General features: G+C 34.0%; 1 pseudogene; it reads left to right on the top strand.

The window, feature by feature from the left end:
• The window catches only part of LOC129506969 (eukaryotic translation initiation factor 3 subunit E-like), a 91,132-nt pseudogene that overhangs the window by 15,604 nt on the left and 57,424 nt on the right, over positions 1 to 18,104 (top strand).

Genomic DNA, 18,104 nt, shown 5'->3' with positions numbered 1-18,104 from the left:
TTCATAGCTTTATGTCACTATTTGAGCATGCTTTATAACAGATGACATCCTGAGGATTAGAATGGCCTCTGGCTATTTGAATAAAATCAGTTTCAGATATGACATGTCACATTTTGTATTTCCAGTTTTCTTATCACGTTCTTTTAAGATATTCCCTTAGTCCTACATATATCGATTTTATATTTTCATTTTATAATTTCACTGGAGTGTTGTTCAATATTTAAAACTATGGCATTGGGTACCTAGGTGGCTCAGTTTCCTAGCATCTGCCTTCAGCTCAGGTGATGATCCCAGGGTCCTGGGATTGAGCCCCACGACAGGCTCCCTGCTCAGCTGGGAGTCTGCTTATCTCTCTCTCTCTCTCTCTCTGCCACTACCCCCTGCTTTTGCTTGTTCTCTCTCTCTCTCTGTGTGTCAATAAATAAATAAATAAATAAATAAATAAATAAATAATAAATAAATAAAATCTTAAAAAACAAACAATGGCATTTATTCTGAATACTCCTATTTGCTTTACAAGAATTTTGCTCCTCAAAGACCAGCTCTTGAGGCATTTATAATTTTCAAATTTAGGGACTTACAGCTATCAATTAAAATAAAAAAATACAGATTTAGTGTATGTGAAATATGACAATAGGCAAAAGACCAGGTGAGCTGCCTCCTGATAAGTAAATGCAGCTGAGATAAACTGATAAACTCATTCTTTTCAGTACCTTCACAACCTTTAATACTGTAAAGATTATTACTCAGCAAGTGTTTGGATTTTTAGGAAAATCTTAATCAGCTTTCTTTTTCAAACTTCTGAAATGTATGTGAAAAAAGTTGTAGTTTTTATATCCAAACTGCCAAACTCCCTGTGGGCCACTAGATCAATTGTCATTCTTTAAGACCCCAAACTATAAATTTTGGTTAATATTTAAGTAATATACAAAAGCTATACAAAAATGCTTATTTAATCTAGCTAAACTGCTATATATTTCAGTGTTAAGTGAGCAAGTATATACAAATTGCACTTAGGGGAATATAATCATTTTTTAAATTTCAAAATTATTTATTTATTTATTTATTTATTTGAAGGGGGTAGGGGCAGGCTCTGCACCTAAAGTAGAGCCATGCAGGCCTCTCTTTCCTACCCTGAGATCATGACCTGAGTCAAAATCAGAAGTCGGATGCTTAACTGATTGAGCCACTCAGGCACCCCTCAATAAAATATTTTAATCCAATATCCAAAATATTATCACTTCAGTATGCAATCAACATCACAAAATGAGATATTTGACACTCTCTTTTCATTCTAAATCTTTGTAATCTAGTGTGCGTTTTTGCACATACAGCATCTCAATTCAGACTAACCACATTTCAGCTACTCAACAGCTACGTATGACTAGATGCTAACATGCAGTTCTTTACATTAAAGAAAATTAGGGAAAGAGAGTAAATGTTATTCTTGTCCGCTACCCCATGTTGCTACTAATTCCATAATTTCTTTTCAATTTGTATAGTCCTTTCATGCTGGTTATTTCATTTGATAGGAACATACCTTTCCTTGATGGAAACAAATGGGCAGAAGCAATAAGAAAGGAAAACAAGGAAATTAGAAGTCAGGGAAATAAACCTAAGAAAATACATCAGGCAAATCCTCAATGCCAGACCAGGCAGGCTGGGGTGTTATTTGTCAGTGGTAGGGAGAAACCAAGGTTGTGAGCAGGAAAGGGACAAGATTGGACTAAACAGGCAGCTAAATACAGCATGAAACAGAGTGGGAGAGGCTAGAAGTAGTTCAACAGGGAAGCACTGCATCGGATCTCAGGAAGAAATGATCTAGATAGAAGAATGGAGAGAAGAGACAACTTTGCAGTGTCTGGTACTCAGGAGATCCCAATATTAGTTTCCTTCCTCTTTTGGGGTTTGGGGAGTTTTTTAAGGGACCTTCTAGAAAGACGTTTCCATCTCCTACTCTCAACTAACAAATGTCTTGCATATCTATTACCCGCCAAGGACTATGATAGACCCTGAAGATATAAAAGGGAGCAAGTCAGGCAAAGTTCCTGACCTCTTAGGTCTTATATTTCCTTCAGAGAGACAAAAACCAGTAGTCAGATAAATGAAATGATTTTGCATAGTGCTAAGTACTCTAAAGAAAATAATAATGAGTGTCCTGGAAAAGGAACCCGGAGGCAGTGACATTTAGACGGAGAGCTAAAGAATAAAAGCTGGAGATGCAAGAGGTCCGGGCCAGAGTATTCCATGTGCAGAGTCCTGGAGGCTTGAAAGAACTTGTGGGGTTCAAGAAACTACAGAACAGTGTTGCTAGAGCATAATATGGGTGGGGACTGCGTCAGGGTTATAGGAAAAGGGGCAAATGAGCAGATGAGTCATGGTGATTCCGTAGACCATGACAAGGAACTGGATTTTATTTTCAGAGCAGTAGGAAATCACTAACGTGTACTGCCTAAAAGGTTGGAGGCAAGTGAATGGCATGATTTCCATTTTAAGAACACTCTTGCTGCAGTGGGAAGAAGCTGCTTAAGGCTGGTAAAGGTGGACGCTGGAATATATTTCAGTTAGCAGAGCAGGACAGGTAAGAGATGATGGTAGCATGGCCTAAGTTACAAAATGTCCTTGGAAAAATGAATGAACCTCTTTAATATTCTTGCAAAAATAATCCTCTGTGATTGTGCTACAAAAATGTCAGATGACGTTAAGCATATTGTCTTGTCCTGTCATGCACATTTTTTGAGGAAATGCTACTACAAATTCAACATGAAATGAAATCTTTGTTATTCTAGATATTAGAACATTGTTACAATCTTAACCCCTATTTTTTGAAAGATTTTATTTATTTATTCATAAGAGACACAGAAAGAGGCAGAGGGAGAAGCAGAGTCCCCGCAGGGAGCCCGATGTGGGATTCGATCCCAGGACCCCAGGATCATGACCCGAAAAGGCAGATGCTCAACCACTGAGTCACCCAGGTATCCCTTAACCCCCACTGCTAAAGGCAAAAGAGAATTACTTCTAAAATGTCAGTTTCATTTTAGTTAAGGTGGTTAGAAATCTCACCCAGGAAAAGAAGCAGCCATTAGGATTCCATGAGAAAGAACAATCAAATACAAGCCCCTGAGCTAGGAAGGGGATTGCCATGGTCAAGGAACAGACAGTAGCCCAGTGGCTGGAGCAGAGTAAGTACCTGTGAGCATGTGGTTTGTGATCCATATTAAATCAACAAACATGGGATTTCTTATTTATCTGTCCCTTCCACAATGTTAGCCTGCTGTAGCCATCAGTAAGAAACAATTAGAGAGAGGTCTCAGGCTACCCCACACTACCGTAATTTAAATTTCACAGTTGTCTCACGAAAGCTGAGAAGAGCTCCCTTACTTCTGGTGAGCTAAAAGCAGAAACATTGGTTCTAAAGAGGATGAATGTATCTAGAGGGTGCCTGTGTACCCCCAAAGTTGTGACAATAAAGCTGTTTATGGTTTGATCACTGCCTCAGTCACACAGCACTTTGTTCCACACCCTCAAATATCAATCAACACTTCTGGAAAAATTTGAGGAACTGTCTCCTGCAGCAATTGTCCAAGCCACTTCACACATGACAGCCTTGCCTCCTCCAACCCTGGGCCCATCAAACAACCACAGAGAAGCTTCTTTTCACTGGGTGGTACAAACAAACTCCCTAAACCTAAATCCTAAAGGAGACAGGAAATCTATAATAAAAATTTTACTGTAAAGAGTAACTATAAATAAATAAATTGATGGAATTATCATTTATAGTACTGTTTATATATTTATTTCCTGTCCCATTCCACAGAGCATTTAACGAAGCCTAAATAAATACTGGTGATACAAAAGGCTAATATTAATGGCCAAACGAATCTGATTAAAGGGAAAATGTGATTAAGGATAAAAGGTCTTTTTTTTTCCCTTGTGCTATGTGTTTCTATAGAATTTAGAGTACTGGGTCTTAAAGTTGGCTCATTTTTTCTGGTAGCTAAAAGCAAGACTATAGCATTACTTATTTGGAAGCATTACTCTGGATTATCCATTATCCAAATGAAGATGCCAGAAATCTCTCTCTTATTGAAGTTCCACTGACAAAAACCTTCCCTCATATCTTCCTAGAGTAGTTGAGCTATTTTTATATTCATTCATTGCCTAACATGTTATATGTAATAAATAATAAATGTTGAATGAATCACTCATCTGTTATTACCTTCTACTCGCTTAATTTGTTCATTTTTAAAAATTATTACTCAAGTTTTAAGACATTTTAAGATAAGTCCCACAAAGTACATATCTAATAAAAGATTGTCTTGGTAAAAATTACGCGTGTATGGCAGGTTGTTGGGAAAGGTATTTTGAAATATCCAGACTTTCTTTTCCTCTTGACTCATAGCCCATAATACTAAAAAGTCAGGATATTTCTTTTCTTATGTGTGACTATGTGATATTTCCAGAGCGGTAAATATGCTTAAGTACTTCTTCATTAGGAACAAATTATAGCAAAACAAAATTCTGAAGAAGTTATGATTGTTAGGTTCATTCTTGAAAACTTGGTTGGATTAAAATAGCCTCTCAATCAAAATATGGATTGATTAAGCAATAATTTTATACCTAGATCTCAAGAATTACCTGTCTCTTGGCCATATCTACTTCATCATCACTTTTAAGTACAACATTAACAAGAACACTCAGAATGTTTAACACGTGGGGCTCCTGGGTGGCTCAGTTGGTTAAGCATCTGTCTTTGGCTCAGATCATGATCCCTGGGTCCTGGGATAGAGCCCTGTGTCAGGCTGCTGGCTGAGCAGGGAGTCTGCTTCTCCCTCTCCCTCTGTTTTTCCTTCCCCCTCTCCCCGGCCCACTTGTGCTTGCTCTCTCTCCTGTGTTCTGTGTGTGTCTCTCTCAAATAAATAAATAATAAAATATTTTTAAAAATGTTTAACCTGTGACGCTGTTACAGGTAAAAGCAGGTGTGAAAACTACTCACAGACCTTCAATAGTTAATAGTTAATCTGGTTGATCAGAGAACACACAGATAATTCTAATAGAACAGAAATAATTGAGTGAAATGGACTCGATAGTCACTTACTATCTAAGTTAGAGGTATCACTGATTTGTTCTATCACAAACTCAAACCAATGGATGCAATGAAATGTCTCTTTCCCTTCCCATTTAAAAAACTCATATGTTAAAACAGAAATACTGAAACTTTGGAGCTGAAGGAACATTTTGGAAAATAGGAAAAATGCCCAGAGGGCTGCATAGAGTTATGATATTTAGAAGTTCTAGTACAGAGTCTTACACTAGAAATGCGTAAAGCATCTCTTGCCTATAGAGCTGTCAGCTGTATGTATAATTTATAACTTTGAGAAGATACATTAGAACATTAATAGTTAAACTAGTATCACATTAAATCCAGAATATATTCTAATAGACCTTTATAGGTGTGTTACCTTTTTAATATTAGGAATAAGAAGCAGTATGTTAGTAATTAAGTAAATACTATAGTAAATATAACTTATACTTGAAGCTTATCACTCCCCAGGGAACAGATATTTAATTTGTGGTCATGATAATAACAGCCTAATGAACTTCACATCTTTCAGGAGAGCTTAATAAACTTCAAAGTAGACAAAACAAGAATGTATGAGTAAAAGTACATCCTTAGCCTTTCATTAGGCAAAATGAGCATGAGTCCTGGCCCAGCATGGCTTCCAAAGTTAGCACTCCCAACTACAAAGCAAATGTATGCAGAGAAATGTACAACAAAAGACATAGCTTTTAAAGCTCCAGTTGCATTTCCACAAATGTTGCTTACAAAAGCCACCATTCTCTGTGTTAACAAAAAGTTGTGGATCCGTTCTTCACTAAATCCTCTTTTCTTGCATAATCCACCTTGTGCACTTTAGCTTGAGTGTGTTTTATCTGATCTAATCCTGGGCTCATTCACTCTCAGATAGAAGCAACAGGATTATTTCATACTTAAAGAGGTCCAATCTTTATGTGATCCATAAGAGGACACCTGGCTGATACAGAATTTAAGCAAAAGATTAACCAGGTGCTCAAGACGCATAATGATTTCAAATATAATAACAGTTTATGATAAAAAGAATTACAGTCAGACTATATCAAAAATGCATTTTAAAATGCACACATTAAGGTCTATTCAAGTCTATTATATAGATATTTTAATGCATGTAATGGTCACACACCTATACACATATGAGTATTCATTTCAAGAGAAGAATGCACACTTTATTAGGAATTTAAGATCCAAAGAGCATGTTCACATTTTCATTCATGTCTTTCTTTCATATTCAGCACATCTACAGATTAAAATGGGTTGAGTAGGGCTAGGCTTTGTAGCTTAGCAAATTAGTCCCTGGTTTTCTCTTTTAATGCAGTGGGCAAGAAAGCTCAATAGAAAATAATCTAAGCCCCCATGAAGCTAGAAAACATGGATTAGTATTAAGTAAGTCTAGCTTCCTTAGCTTGGCTCTACAAGATCATTACATTATAATGTGTGTGTGTATGTGTGTGTGTGTGTGTGTATGCACTTGTGTGTGTGTGTGTATATATATATATATATATATATATATATATATATATATATTACATTTGTTGATCGTGTACATGTTTCCTGTGGGTCTTAGATGCTAGCTTATCACTACTAATATGTCAAAGGCTGATATTCACTAAAAATAAATGCAACTTTCTGATTCCAGAATCTGCCAGTATTTTAAATACAAAAAAAATTAAGTTAAAGCCAGAGCTATAGAAATATTCTTTTTGACTACAAAATCTATATAAAAATCTATACAATATACAGTTTCTATTTTTTTCCTTGAGGTTTGTATACTAGTTATTTTTATTTTTTTTAAGATTTTATTTATTTATTCATGAGAGACACAGAGAGAGAGGCAGAGACACAGGCAGAGGGAGAAGCAGGCTCCATGCAGGGAGCCCGACATGGGACTCGATCCCGGGTCTCCAGGATCACACCCTGGGCTGAAGATGGTGCTAAACCGCTGAGCCACCTGGGCTGCCCTGTATACTAGTTATTTTTAAAAGGAGGCAAGTTTCATAGGCACTTAAGGAAAATGGAGGATAATAATAACATTGATGTGTATCTTGTAGAGTACCTCTTGGTTTTTACATCAGTATCAGAGAAATGGAATATGAATGATACATGGGAGAGATCAGAAACTTCAATAGCAACACTTGACTATTTTAACACATCAAAATTTGTCAAATAAAATTAATCATCCAAAGGACCAAAAAGCCAGTTCCACGTGGAAATAATGTAGATCAAAATTCTAAGTATTACTCACCAAAACTTCCTCATCTCCCTGAGGTTCAGTTTCTTCACCTACAAAGTGAAGGAGATGAACAACTCTTAATTCCCTTTTTATTTTAACATCAATCTCAAATAGATAAAGATCCCTACATTTCACTGATGGAAAAATACCTTCCAGATATTTACACTTCTGATAATTTAGAGTGATATATCAATTAATGAATCTCCAGGAATAAAGAAATTTGATAGAAGGATTAGAATGCTATTTAAATAACAATAAGTTATGAGAAACTGTGCTTCTGTGATCATTCAATGCAAGGAGTTTTGTTTCCAACAAGCTGCATGTCAGTGTAGGTGTACAGAACATAAGTAATCTTTAAGAAAAATGTAAAAGTGAAATAACCTACCTGTACACCATGTGAAATAAAAGTGAAATAATCTTTAAGAAAAATGTAAAAGTGAAATAACCTACCTGTACACCATGTACCAGGTGTACAGAAGATAAGTAATCTTTAAGAAAAATGTAAAAGTGAAATAACCAGTTATAAAAAATTACATTATGTGATTTTGAAGTGCATACTATATTGCTCATAGTAAATTCATAAATTTAATCTTCAAAACTAACATTGAAAAATTTGTGAGAAACAAAAACTAAAGGCTGAGTTTATGATGTCAATACTTGATCAACTTAATTATTCCAGTTTTTTAAAAAATGACAATCTTTTTCTTCAGCAATATATTGGTAAAATCATAAAATTATTTTACCTTTAAAATAATTGTGGTCATATCGATATGACTAAGATATATGTCAGAAATAGAATTAAATGTTTTCAAAATTAGTTCTCTAGGTTAAAATGAGTAATGGTCACATGCTCATCACACATGACCACTGATCATTGCTATTAGTTGGGCCAGATCTCTTTATTCTTGTTAATCAATAAACTAAAAACTATAGCTCTCAAAGACAATTAAAATTTAGATGCATAGCTGACTGCACTGCAGTTAATCCTGGGCATAGGTAACTTAGATTTTCATTAGCAAAATAAAAAATAAAATAAAAAGTGAAATTTACATGTATAAAGAGTGGCATTAAAATATACCACGAACTTGGAAATCCAAAGAGAAAACGTGCGGAAGAGTGAGGGTGGAGAAGAAGAGTTGCCTATATTGTCTCCATACAAATAATTGGTTAGAACATAGAAGGAATTATCAATATCTCAAACAGAGAAAGCAGTGTGTTCAGATACATACTTCTATCACTGTCTGGTGATTATTATTTGCTCAATACTAGTTCAAACACTTTACACAAAAAAATATGTCATTAATACCCAGGCGACCCGAATGAAGAATTAAAGTATTATTTTTCTCTCTGTTTTACAAATGAAGAAACTAAGACTAAGAAAAGCTAGGTATCTTGCCTCATGGTAAATCTAAATCCTTCTCACACTTCAGAATATGCATTATTTCAGCGACTACTCAAGTTTGGTCTCCATTTGTCCCCAGCAATGATGCTATAATCTACTCCTTTGAGGCTCTTCAATGTCAGTAAAGAAAACTGTAAGAGGAAGAAAACATTTTGTAATTATTGTGTGATCATGGGCCAGCAGAGAAGCCTTGGAAATTCTACGACTTTTATGATCCATATCTCTATTCCTTCTAGAACTGTTTTTGAAGTCTAGGGACAATCTGAATGGATATGAAAAGAAAGGCTGGGCATTTATTCTTCCTTGGTTTGTCCATTAATGGAATGGGAAAAAAATTTCACAATACATGTGTTTGACTATTAAAAACTCTGTCCGACTTCTCAGAAACTATATCAGGTTTGTACCATAAACAAAAAACTTTATGAGAAAGTTTGAAATTTAGCAAGGATATGCAAGTGTTGGAAATCTGTTCCGACTGAATAGGTGTCTGTTTTGATTGATCAGTGGTCATGGCACAACTGATTGTTAAATGCTTTCAAAGTCACTCTTGACTGATGGCAAATAACCTTATTCACTATGGCTTCCATAAAGTTATATTCTCAGCCATTAGTTAAGTAGTATTTGTCCTGAAAATGTCAATGCCTATTCCATGCCTAATGTTCAATTGGGATTCAGTGATGCTTTAAACACACGTGGAAAGAAAACATTGGAAATTAAAGTATACACACAGACATAAACATTCATAAACATGTAAATATTAAAATTTTATATTTCTATATACACATGTATGTATATTATAATACACATAAATATGCATACATAGGTACATACACATGCATTTTTTTACCTTATTGTCTAAAGGAAATGGTTGCTTTCACAGAAGACAAAAATAAACACAAAAATAAATGGAGAGAAATTAAAAATAAATTGCAAAGACACAGCAATGCATATATATTAGCATTAACAACATGTAATATAGAAAAGGAGAATTCCATATTTTTTCAGCATACACAGCCCAGTACACCCAAGAGAGACTTAATTAAGAAGCTTCTAAACTGCAAGTTTATTAAATGAGCATACTGAAGAGGCTAAATCTTTACTTTTAAATACAATTTAGGAGTCCTACCCTGCTGTTACTTACAGTTCTGATCATTTGTTTATCAGGAACCTACAATTTACAGTTGCTACTTATACATTAGATGATATTGCATTTTAAATGCGTTATTTTTTTCTTCTGAGCCAGAAATATTTCATTGGCATTTATTTATTAAGTATCAATATATAGATTTGCAAATACTATGTTTCTTATCATAATTTAGAAAAGTCCTTCGCAGGTAATTTAAGAAACACAAAAATCTTAAAATCTACAAATGATGTCACCAGCCAGAAAGAATAGTTATATCATTTGCATATCTTCATTGTCTTCTATAAATACCTGTACGCACACACCCACATATTCACCTATGTGTGTATACACAGCCACAATCTATTTTGAAAACTGCCAACATTTTACCTTGTTAAATTTGGAAGAGGACAGAAGACTTTATCTTTGGGACATACCAATCTCTTGTTTGGCAAAACTCTCAATAAACCCTAGCTATTAAAGGATAAAGATCTTCCTACGGCATGGAAAGTCTGAGATTATGAAGAGCTATAAAATTCTGCAAAATGAAATGGAAATCTCTCTTCCCTGGGGTCTCTGGTGACATTTCAGGGTATATAATGGTGAGGTAGACCAGAGTCTTGAGTAAAGAAGAAATAGATTTAGATTTTGTCCTCTCTTTCCAGAGATTTCTTGTTGTCTGTGAACACTCCTCTTCCTTCTCTTCCTCTTCTTCAGTAAGAGAACTTTGAATTTACTTGGGGAGGCACATGGTCCTGCAGCTAAAAGGGCCATTTAAGATCTCTTCAATGGGATGTAACCAGACATCTCATTGTGTAGTTCTATCAAAGGAAATCTTCATCCAAGCCAATGAGTGAATTTCCTCCTACATGTAATAGCAAAATGATCACTGGAGTTCAAATGTTCAACTTGGAAGCATTGGGGAGAGGCCATGCTTTCTGGCCAAGAAGTTGTAGGGTCTTGATCTTTAGTCCCAGTCACGGACATCTCCCTCCTGAGTCCTCTCACACTGTTACCTGGGGGGTTGCTGTTAGAGCAGAATTCATGTTGTGACTGATAAATTCTCACTGAGGTAAAGAAAACTGGAGAGAATTTATTAGGGGCATAGGCAGTTTGATTAGGGAGAGGTAGTCTGCTTATCGATGGATGACACAATGAATGTCAAGGAGACAGATGGGATCTTTTGAGGAAGGTTTCAATCTCAGTCTCCAGAAATTGTGGTGCCAGTGGCTAATTTGAAGGTTTTATTTTTCCACCACATTATAATTTCCTTCTTTTTTTTTAATCACAGAGACTTCAGTGAAATATCAGGAAAAGGTTATATTCTGTTATTAGTTATATTTTAGAAAAGTGAAGAGTTTTACCTGTTTACAACCCATGAAGTGGTTGTAAATGAAAGATTATCTATAGTGGTTATAAGAGTGATCTCTTATAGTGAGGTGACTGGCTGACTGGACAAGGGACACCAGGACGAATTTGTGGAACACCCAAGCATCCCTTTGTTTTTCTCAGAAATAGTTGATTTAGTGAGGGGACCCCAGTAGAAATCTGGACTTCAAAACACAAGATAACTTATTTTCCAGTGGAATGTGATAGATAATGACAGTCCTAAAGATGAAAGAGTGGAGATGTGGAGTTATTAATGCATGCCCATATAACCCAGAGGATAGCTTTGAAACCCTGGTAATAGTGGTAGCAGTAGTAGTAGTAGTAGTTTAAAATATTTACATTTATTTTTAAAAGAGATGATAATCTCCCCCTAAAGACTTATTTCATAAAATGAACATCTAAATTCCTCATCTATCTGTTTTTTAGGAAATGAGTTAACTTCTTCAGTTATGCATACTGATATTGAAAAAGGAAAATGCCACAATTTCCAGACTCACAGTGAATGAATGTAGCATGATACAAGATAAGGACATTTCAAGTAATTCTGACAATTCTACGGTGGCTTATAAATGCAGTGAACAATAATTAGCAGGACTGCAAGGCTTAAGTTGGAATCAGTTGATAACTAAAAGAATATGGGAAGAGAATTAGAAACTATGTGAAATAAAGAATAAAATGAAAATCTAACATATGTTAAGGGGTCAGTTGAAAAAGCAAGGAAAAACATTTTCATTCTTGTAGGAAGCCTGTAGAAAAGAACAACAATATTTTTTTTGGAGTGCTAAATTTTGAGAAAGCTAAAACTCATTTTGAATAATTTTTTATAGAGAAAATTCTTCCAGAGCAATGATTATCATTTTATAGTGTTAACATTATTTTAATTATCCATAAGCTTTCCTTTTAACAAATTATTCACTTTGAATGCTGTGTTGTGTCTTTAAATGACTATTATTTATATTATTTCTAGCACTTTAATTTTGATGGTGAATATTTTAGGTTAAAAAAGTAATTGCTAATTTTGGGGGAAGTTTTTTCTATTTGTTACTTTTTAAAGAGAGATTTTTTTTTTTCAAAAGTTGTCTAGAGTGCAGAGAAGAAAGGTAATTTGTCTCTTTTTACAATCTAAGCTGTTTAAACTCTCAAACTTTCTTCATGGTAGAAAGAAAAGAAAAAAGAAAAGAAAGAAAAGAAAAGAAAAGAAAAGAAAAGAAAAAAGAGAGAAAAGAAAAGAAAACAAAAGAAAAGAAAAAAAGAAAAGAGAGAAGGAAAGAAAAGAAGAAAGGAATGAAAGAAGAAAAAATAGTCACAGGCATTGTTTCTAGGCTTTTTTAGGGGTCAGAAGGAGGATATTCACATTCATCACATCTTTTTAACAATATGATACCTTGAGAGTTCCAGTGCCACTTCAGGACCTGAGAACTTTTACTTCATCTCTTCTACATAACATAAAAACCTCCTGTTTTCTACACTGGAAATTCTGGTTCACAAGGATGCTGGATATAAGATAGAATATTCTATATTCATTTGCTTTATATCACTTTATATATATATATAATAGTTTAGAATAACAATATGGATTATCATCACAAGATATGATTATGGAATGGTTAAGACAAATTTTGCATGTATTCTCTCCATTTTCTCCCCATTTTTTAGGTTTGTGATAGAACTACATTGCCAGATCGTTTTGCCTGTATATTACAGCCTCTTTTCCTTAATGTCTTTTTAATTCTTGTTTTATAAAGAACTATGTATTTAGTCCTGAATTTTGATTGCCTAAAGTTTATCTCATAGATTTTTTTTAGGAAAGATCACTGTAATAATATTCCCTGAGGTCTGCCACTTTGATAAGCATTTGCCTCTGTCCTCTATACTTGAAGGTAATTTTTGCTACATGAAAAAAATATTTGGTTTACATTTTCTTTCCTTAAATATCCTAAATATATTACTCATTTAATTTTCTTTGGTATTAGAGAGTTGCTGTCAAAAGCTCTGATGACAATCTAATTTTATTTCACTTAAAATCCCAGAATCATTCTGCTTAACTACACATAATATATTTTATTTTTCTTGAAGTCCAGGAATTTTACAACTTGTTTTGATGTTGACCTTTATGGATTAATGTTCTCAGGTACAAAGTATATTCTTTCAATGTATGTTTTCCAATTTGTGTGTTTGTTTCGAGAACAAGGTATTAAGTTATAGGTCTTCATACTGCTTCTCCTCTCTTGCTTTGGCTTTGTTCTTCAGGGACTCCTATATTCGTATATTGGATCTACTTTGCCCACCTTCACGATTTGTCTCTTTCTTTCAAATTTTTAAAATCTTCGTATACTTCTGATTTAAAATCTTTTCACCCTCTTTACCTTTGTAATTGTCCTAAGGCAAGATATTGTTTCATTTACTCTTGAGTATCTACTAGCTTAGTCTTCATTTTTAAAATCTTTCCTTATATTTAGAATTTCCTCAACTTCTGTCAATGATTTCTGAGGTGTTCAAATTCATGTTTCTGTTGTCCTTTCTTATCTTGAATCTTTTAAAATGTCTTTTAACTTATTTTGAAATAGTGTGTAATAGTTTTGAATTTTTTTAAAAAGTATGCATGCTTTCCTTGCCTTTAGAAATGTTATGCTACTCCTTTTCATTCTTCTATTGTAACTTTATATGGTATTTACCTTGATATATTTCTGTTGCATATTTTTATGTGAATTTACTTTATCTGTATTTTTTAGAATAAACTTTAGTGCAAATAACTTGCTAACTTCAAAGAGTTCCCCACTGATGTAAACTAAAATGCATACTCATAAAATAAAAAATATATATAAGAAGACATAAAGTGGTATGCATTAAATATATGAGGATGGTTGCTTATGGAAGGAAGAGGAGTAGAAATAGGGATGGAAGTAAGGGGAAAAAAACACCACATAAATAAAAAAAAAAAAAAGAATGCCTTATGTGGACAAAGGATGATAATGTCATGAATTGAGAAGCATCATTATTTCCATCTTCTGCACCTGAGATCCTTCCCACAACAAAATGGGTGTATGAAGAGAATGTGTGTTTATCGTATTAAAAAAATGGATAAGAAAGGTAATATTTAAATCACCTTTAATTCTACCACTTAGGGATATACACCAGGAACTTTTTTTTTTTAAGATTTTATTTATTTATTTATGATAGTCACAGAGAGAGAGAGAGAGAGAGAGAGAGAGAGGCAGAGACACAGGCAGAAGGAGAAGCAGGCGCCATGCAGGGAGCCCGACGTGGGATTTGATCCCGGGTCTCCAGGATCGCGCCCTGGGCCAAAGGCAGGCGCTAAACCGCTGCGCCACCCAGGGATCCCTACACCAGGAACGTTTTGGAATATTTTTCATGTCTTTTGTCCTGTCTGTATGTGGGCGTGTGTTCTGCAATATTCATAAAGTAAACTCTCTGTGTTCACATGAGAAATCCTAATTCTAATCACTCTATAAAGGTCATCTAATCTTGCTTGACATTATTTAATTTCTGAGTTCTCTATTTCTTGTTTTCGATCTTTTATCTTTTGAATAATATTCTTAATAACTTTTAACTTATTTTGAAATAGTCTGTAGTAGCTTTAATTTTTTAAAAGTATGTCGTTATAGCATGTTTTCACTGTCTTTAGGAATGTTACGCTACTCATTATTTTTCTTTTTGTAGCTTTGTATGGTATTTTACTGATAGATTTCTATTGTTTATGCTATGTGAATTTACTTCATCTGTATTTTAGAATGAAGCTTGGTATAGAGAGCTTCCTAATGTCAAAGAACTCTCCATTGGTGTGAACCCAAAATGCCTTAACCCTAATTAATATAGATGCTTACTTAATGTTGGTATACTTTAACATTTGTTATTTTAAATTTACATCATGAAAATTAGTGATTGGCTCCAATTTTTGCTACTATGCATAAGGCTGTGATTGGCATTCTTGTGTACAGATATTGGTCCCAGTGACCAATTAGTTCTGCGGAATACATTCCTAGAAATTGACTTATAGGTCATAGATCATATATTTCCTTATACCTAATCAGAAATGTTAAGTTTGTAAAACATTAACAGGGTATCAAAGTGTTCATTTTACCACTGTCATCAATAATTTGTCATTTTGAGGGGCACCTTGGTAGCTGAGTCTGTTAAGTGACCAACTCTTGATTTTGGCTCTTGGCTCAGGTCACAGTTTCAGGATCCTGGGATTAAGCCCTGCATTGGGCAACATGGTGTGCAAGGAATCTACTTGAGGATTCTCTCTCTCTCCTTCTCCCTTTGCCCCTCCCCCTACTCACGTGTGTGTGTGTGTGTGTGTGTGTGTGTGCTCTTTATCTCTTTCTCAAATAAATCAATCTTAAAGAAATAATTTACTAATTTGATAGGTTAAAAATTATATCTTTATTTTATTATGTATTTTTTGATGAAGAATAAAGTTAAACGTAATCATATTTTACTGATATTTTAATTTCTCTTATTATGAATTATCTATTTTGTAACTTAATTTGTAAATTATTTTCCATCCCCACAACACCCAAAATCTTCTTTCTATCCCACAGAATGGTACTTCTGTCCATTTAGTTCCTATGCAATGAACCCATGACTCTTCCTTGCTCCTCATTCTCTATTACATTTATATTCAGTCTTTTCCCAATTTTCCTGATTATGCCTGTATATAGGCATTATATATATATTATATATAAAACATCTGCCCAGTTTTCTCCATGTCCATGGCTACCATTCTAACTTCAGCTACCTGGTCTTTGAGATTCTGTTCCCCTTCTAGTCATTTTCCACACTGCAGTCACTGTGATTTGCAAATATGGTCCTCTCTAATCCCTTATGGCTGAAAAGCCTTCTCAAACACAAGATGTTGTACTAGCTCTTTTATGACATTCTTATTTTTATTAGATCCTAATACATTATGTTTTCCTCATTATTCTTTTCTAATAATATAGAAATTTTGGTTTGTTTTGTTCCTTTGATATGAGATAATTTATTTAAATTTTCTGGTGGAAGAGCTTCTTTATTATCATTACTAGTAACAGGATTAATTGCATTGTAGTCTGACAATGTTGTTCGCTTTTGTATTTCGGGAGTTATTTGTAACCTAATATGTAGCTAATTTTAGTAGATGTTTATGCGCCACTTGAAAACAAGGCATATTCTGTACTATGAGGAAAAAGTGCTTATTTTATATCTGGACTCTATCTTATGGTTTTCAGGTCTTCTATGTCCTTGCTAACATTTTGTCCCCTTGATGCATTTAGATCTGAGCAAAGTGTGCTAAAGTTTCCTATTTTTAATATGTGTCTGTTTCTCCTTTCATGTCCTATCATTTCTGCTCTATGAAAGCTGTACTGATATTTGGTGAATAGATATTAATATCTTCACTGTGAATGGTAGCCTTTAGCATTATAGAGTGTCCTACTTTGTATTAATTCTTCTTGGCCTGAATTCTACCTTGTTTTAGATCAAGATCATGGCCTCTGCTTTCTTCTTACTTGCCTTTATTTGATATATTTTTGCTCATACTTTTATCTTTAGTCTTTTCAATTCACTTTATTTTATATATGTCTTTTGCATACAACATAAAGTTGAATTTTGCTTTCTTAGTCAATCTGAAAATCTTTCTCTGTATTACATAACTTAAGTCCACTAACATACATGGATGCGACTAATATGTTTGGTCTCAGTTCTATACTATAGTATTATGTATTGTAACTGTGTATAAATGTAGGTATGCCATTATGTTAGCTGTTTTCTTTGCCATTTTTTTCTTTGTTATTTTCTTTGCTATTTGGACTTTTTTAATGATTAGTTTTATACAGATACCATTTTGTGAGACTTTAAACAACTTCTTCTAAAACTGCTTTTTTTCCCTTTAATCAATGTCAGCAAGAAACTGCTTCTTTTCCTCTTTTTCTTATTAGTATATTTGTGTTGATGACTGTTGAGCAAAATATACTTATGCTTCAAGTTCTTATCAGTTTTAAATAATGTATTTTCATTCATAATACCAGTGAGTCGGTCAGCAAGTTTATTCCACTTTTTATTTACTTGATGCCTCCTCTTCCCATTTTTTTGGTTGCATTATTTTCCTGACATCAGAGCCTGTAGTATTCACACTGCACTTTGTCACTTTTATCTCCACCTTTTAGTCTGTTAATGCTTACTGCCAAAGCCCCCAGACCTTATAAAGAAGCTTCTCCAGATATGATGTTTTTCTGAAACTCCTTTCTGTAGTAGATTCCTCAGGAAAGTTTTATCAGAATAACATTTTTTCAAGTATTGCATGTTTATAAATCCTTGTAGCCTAGATATCTAAATGATATTTGGCTGGATATAAAAATCTCAGCTCACTTTTTTTTCTTGAATAGTTGAACAATGGTGCTTCATTGTTTTATAGTTTAAAATTTTGCTGCTGAGAAACGTGATGTTACTTTCATTTTCTTTCCTTTATTTGTTACTCAATTTGTGTGTGTATATGTGTGTGTGTTGGTGGGCCTCAGGGGCTCAGGGTGGGTCTGGATTTCCAAAAGTTGTTTTTCTTTATTTTTAAAGTCTAATAGTTTTACTAGGCTATAAATCTTGGTTTTGACTTCTCTGATTCCATGTACACAGAGTCTTCTTTATTTTCTAGAAAAATTTTGTTGAACTATGGTTTTAAATAATTTTTTTTCTCTTCCATTACTTTAGTGTTCATCTTTAAGAACAATCATTAAATACTTATTTAACTTTGCAGGCTTTCTCCATCAGTTTTCAAATCCTTTTATTATTTTTATCTTTCTGTTTTGTTTTCATTTGTTAGCTATCTATCTTACCTCCTTTATGGCATTCTGCATTCCTCTTGGCA

Source organism: Nyctereutes procyonoides, unplaced genomic scaffold, assembly GCF_905146905.1.
Source record: "Nyctereutes procyonoides isolate TBG_1078 unplaced genomic scaffold, NYPRO_anot_genome, whole genome shotgun sequence".
Taxonomy (NCBI): Eukaryota; Metazoa; Chordata; class Mammalia; order Carnivora; family Canidae; genus Nyctereutes; species Nyctereutes procyonoides.
Note: the sequence above shows the minus strand (reverse complement) of the source record. Positions and strands in the feature narration are given on the sequence as shown.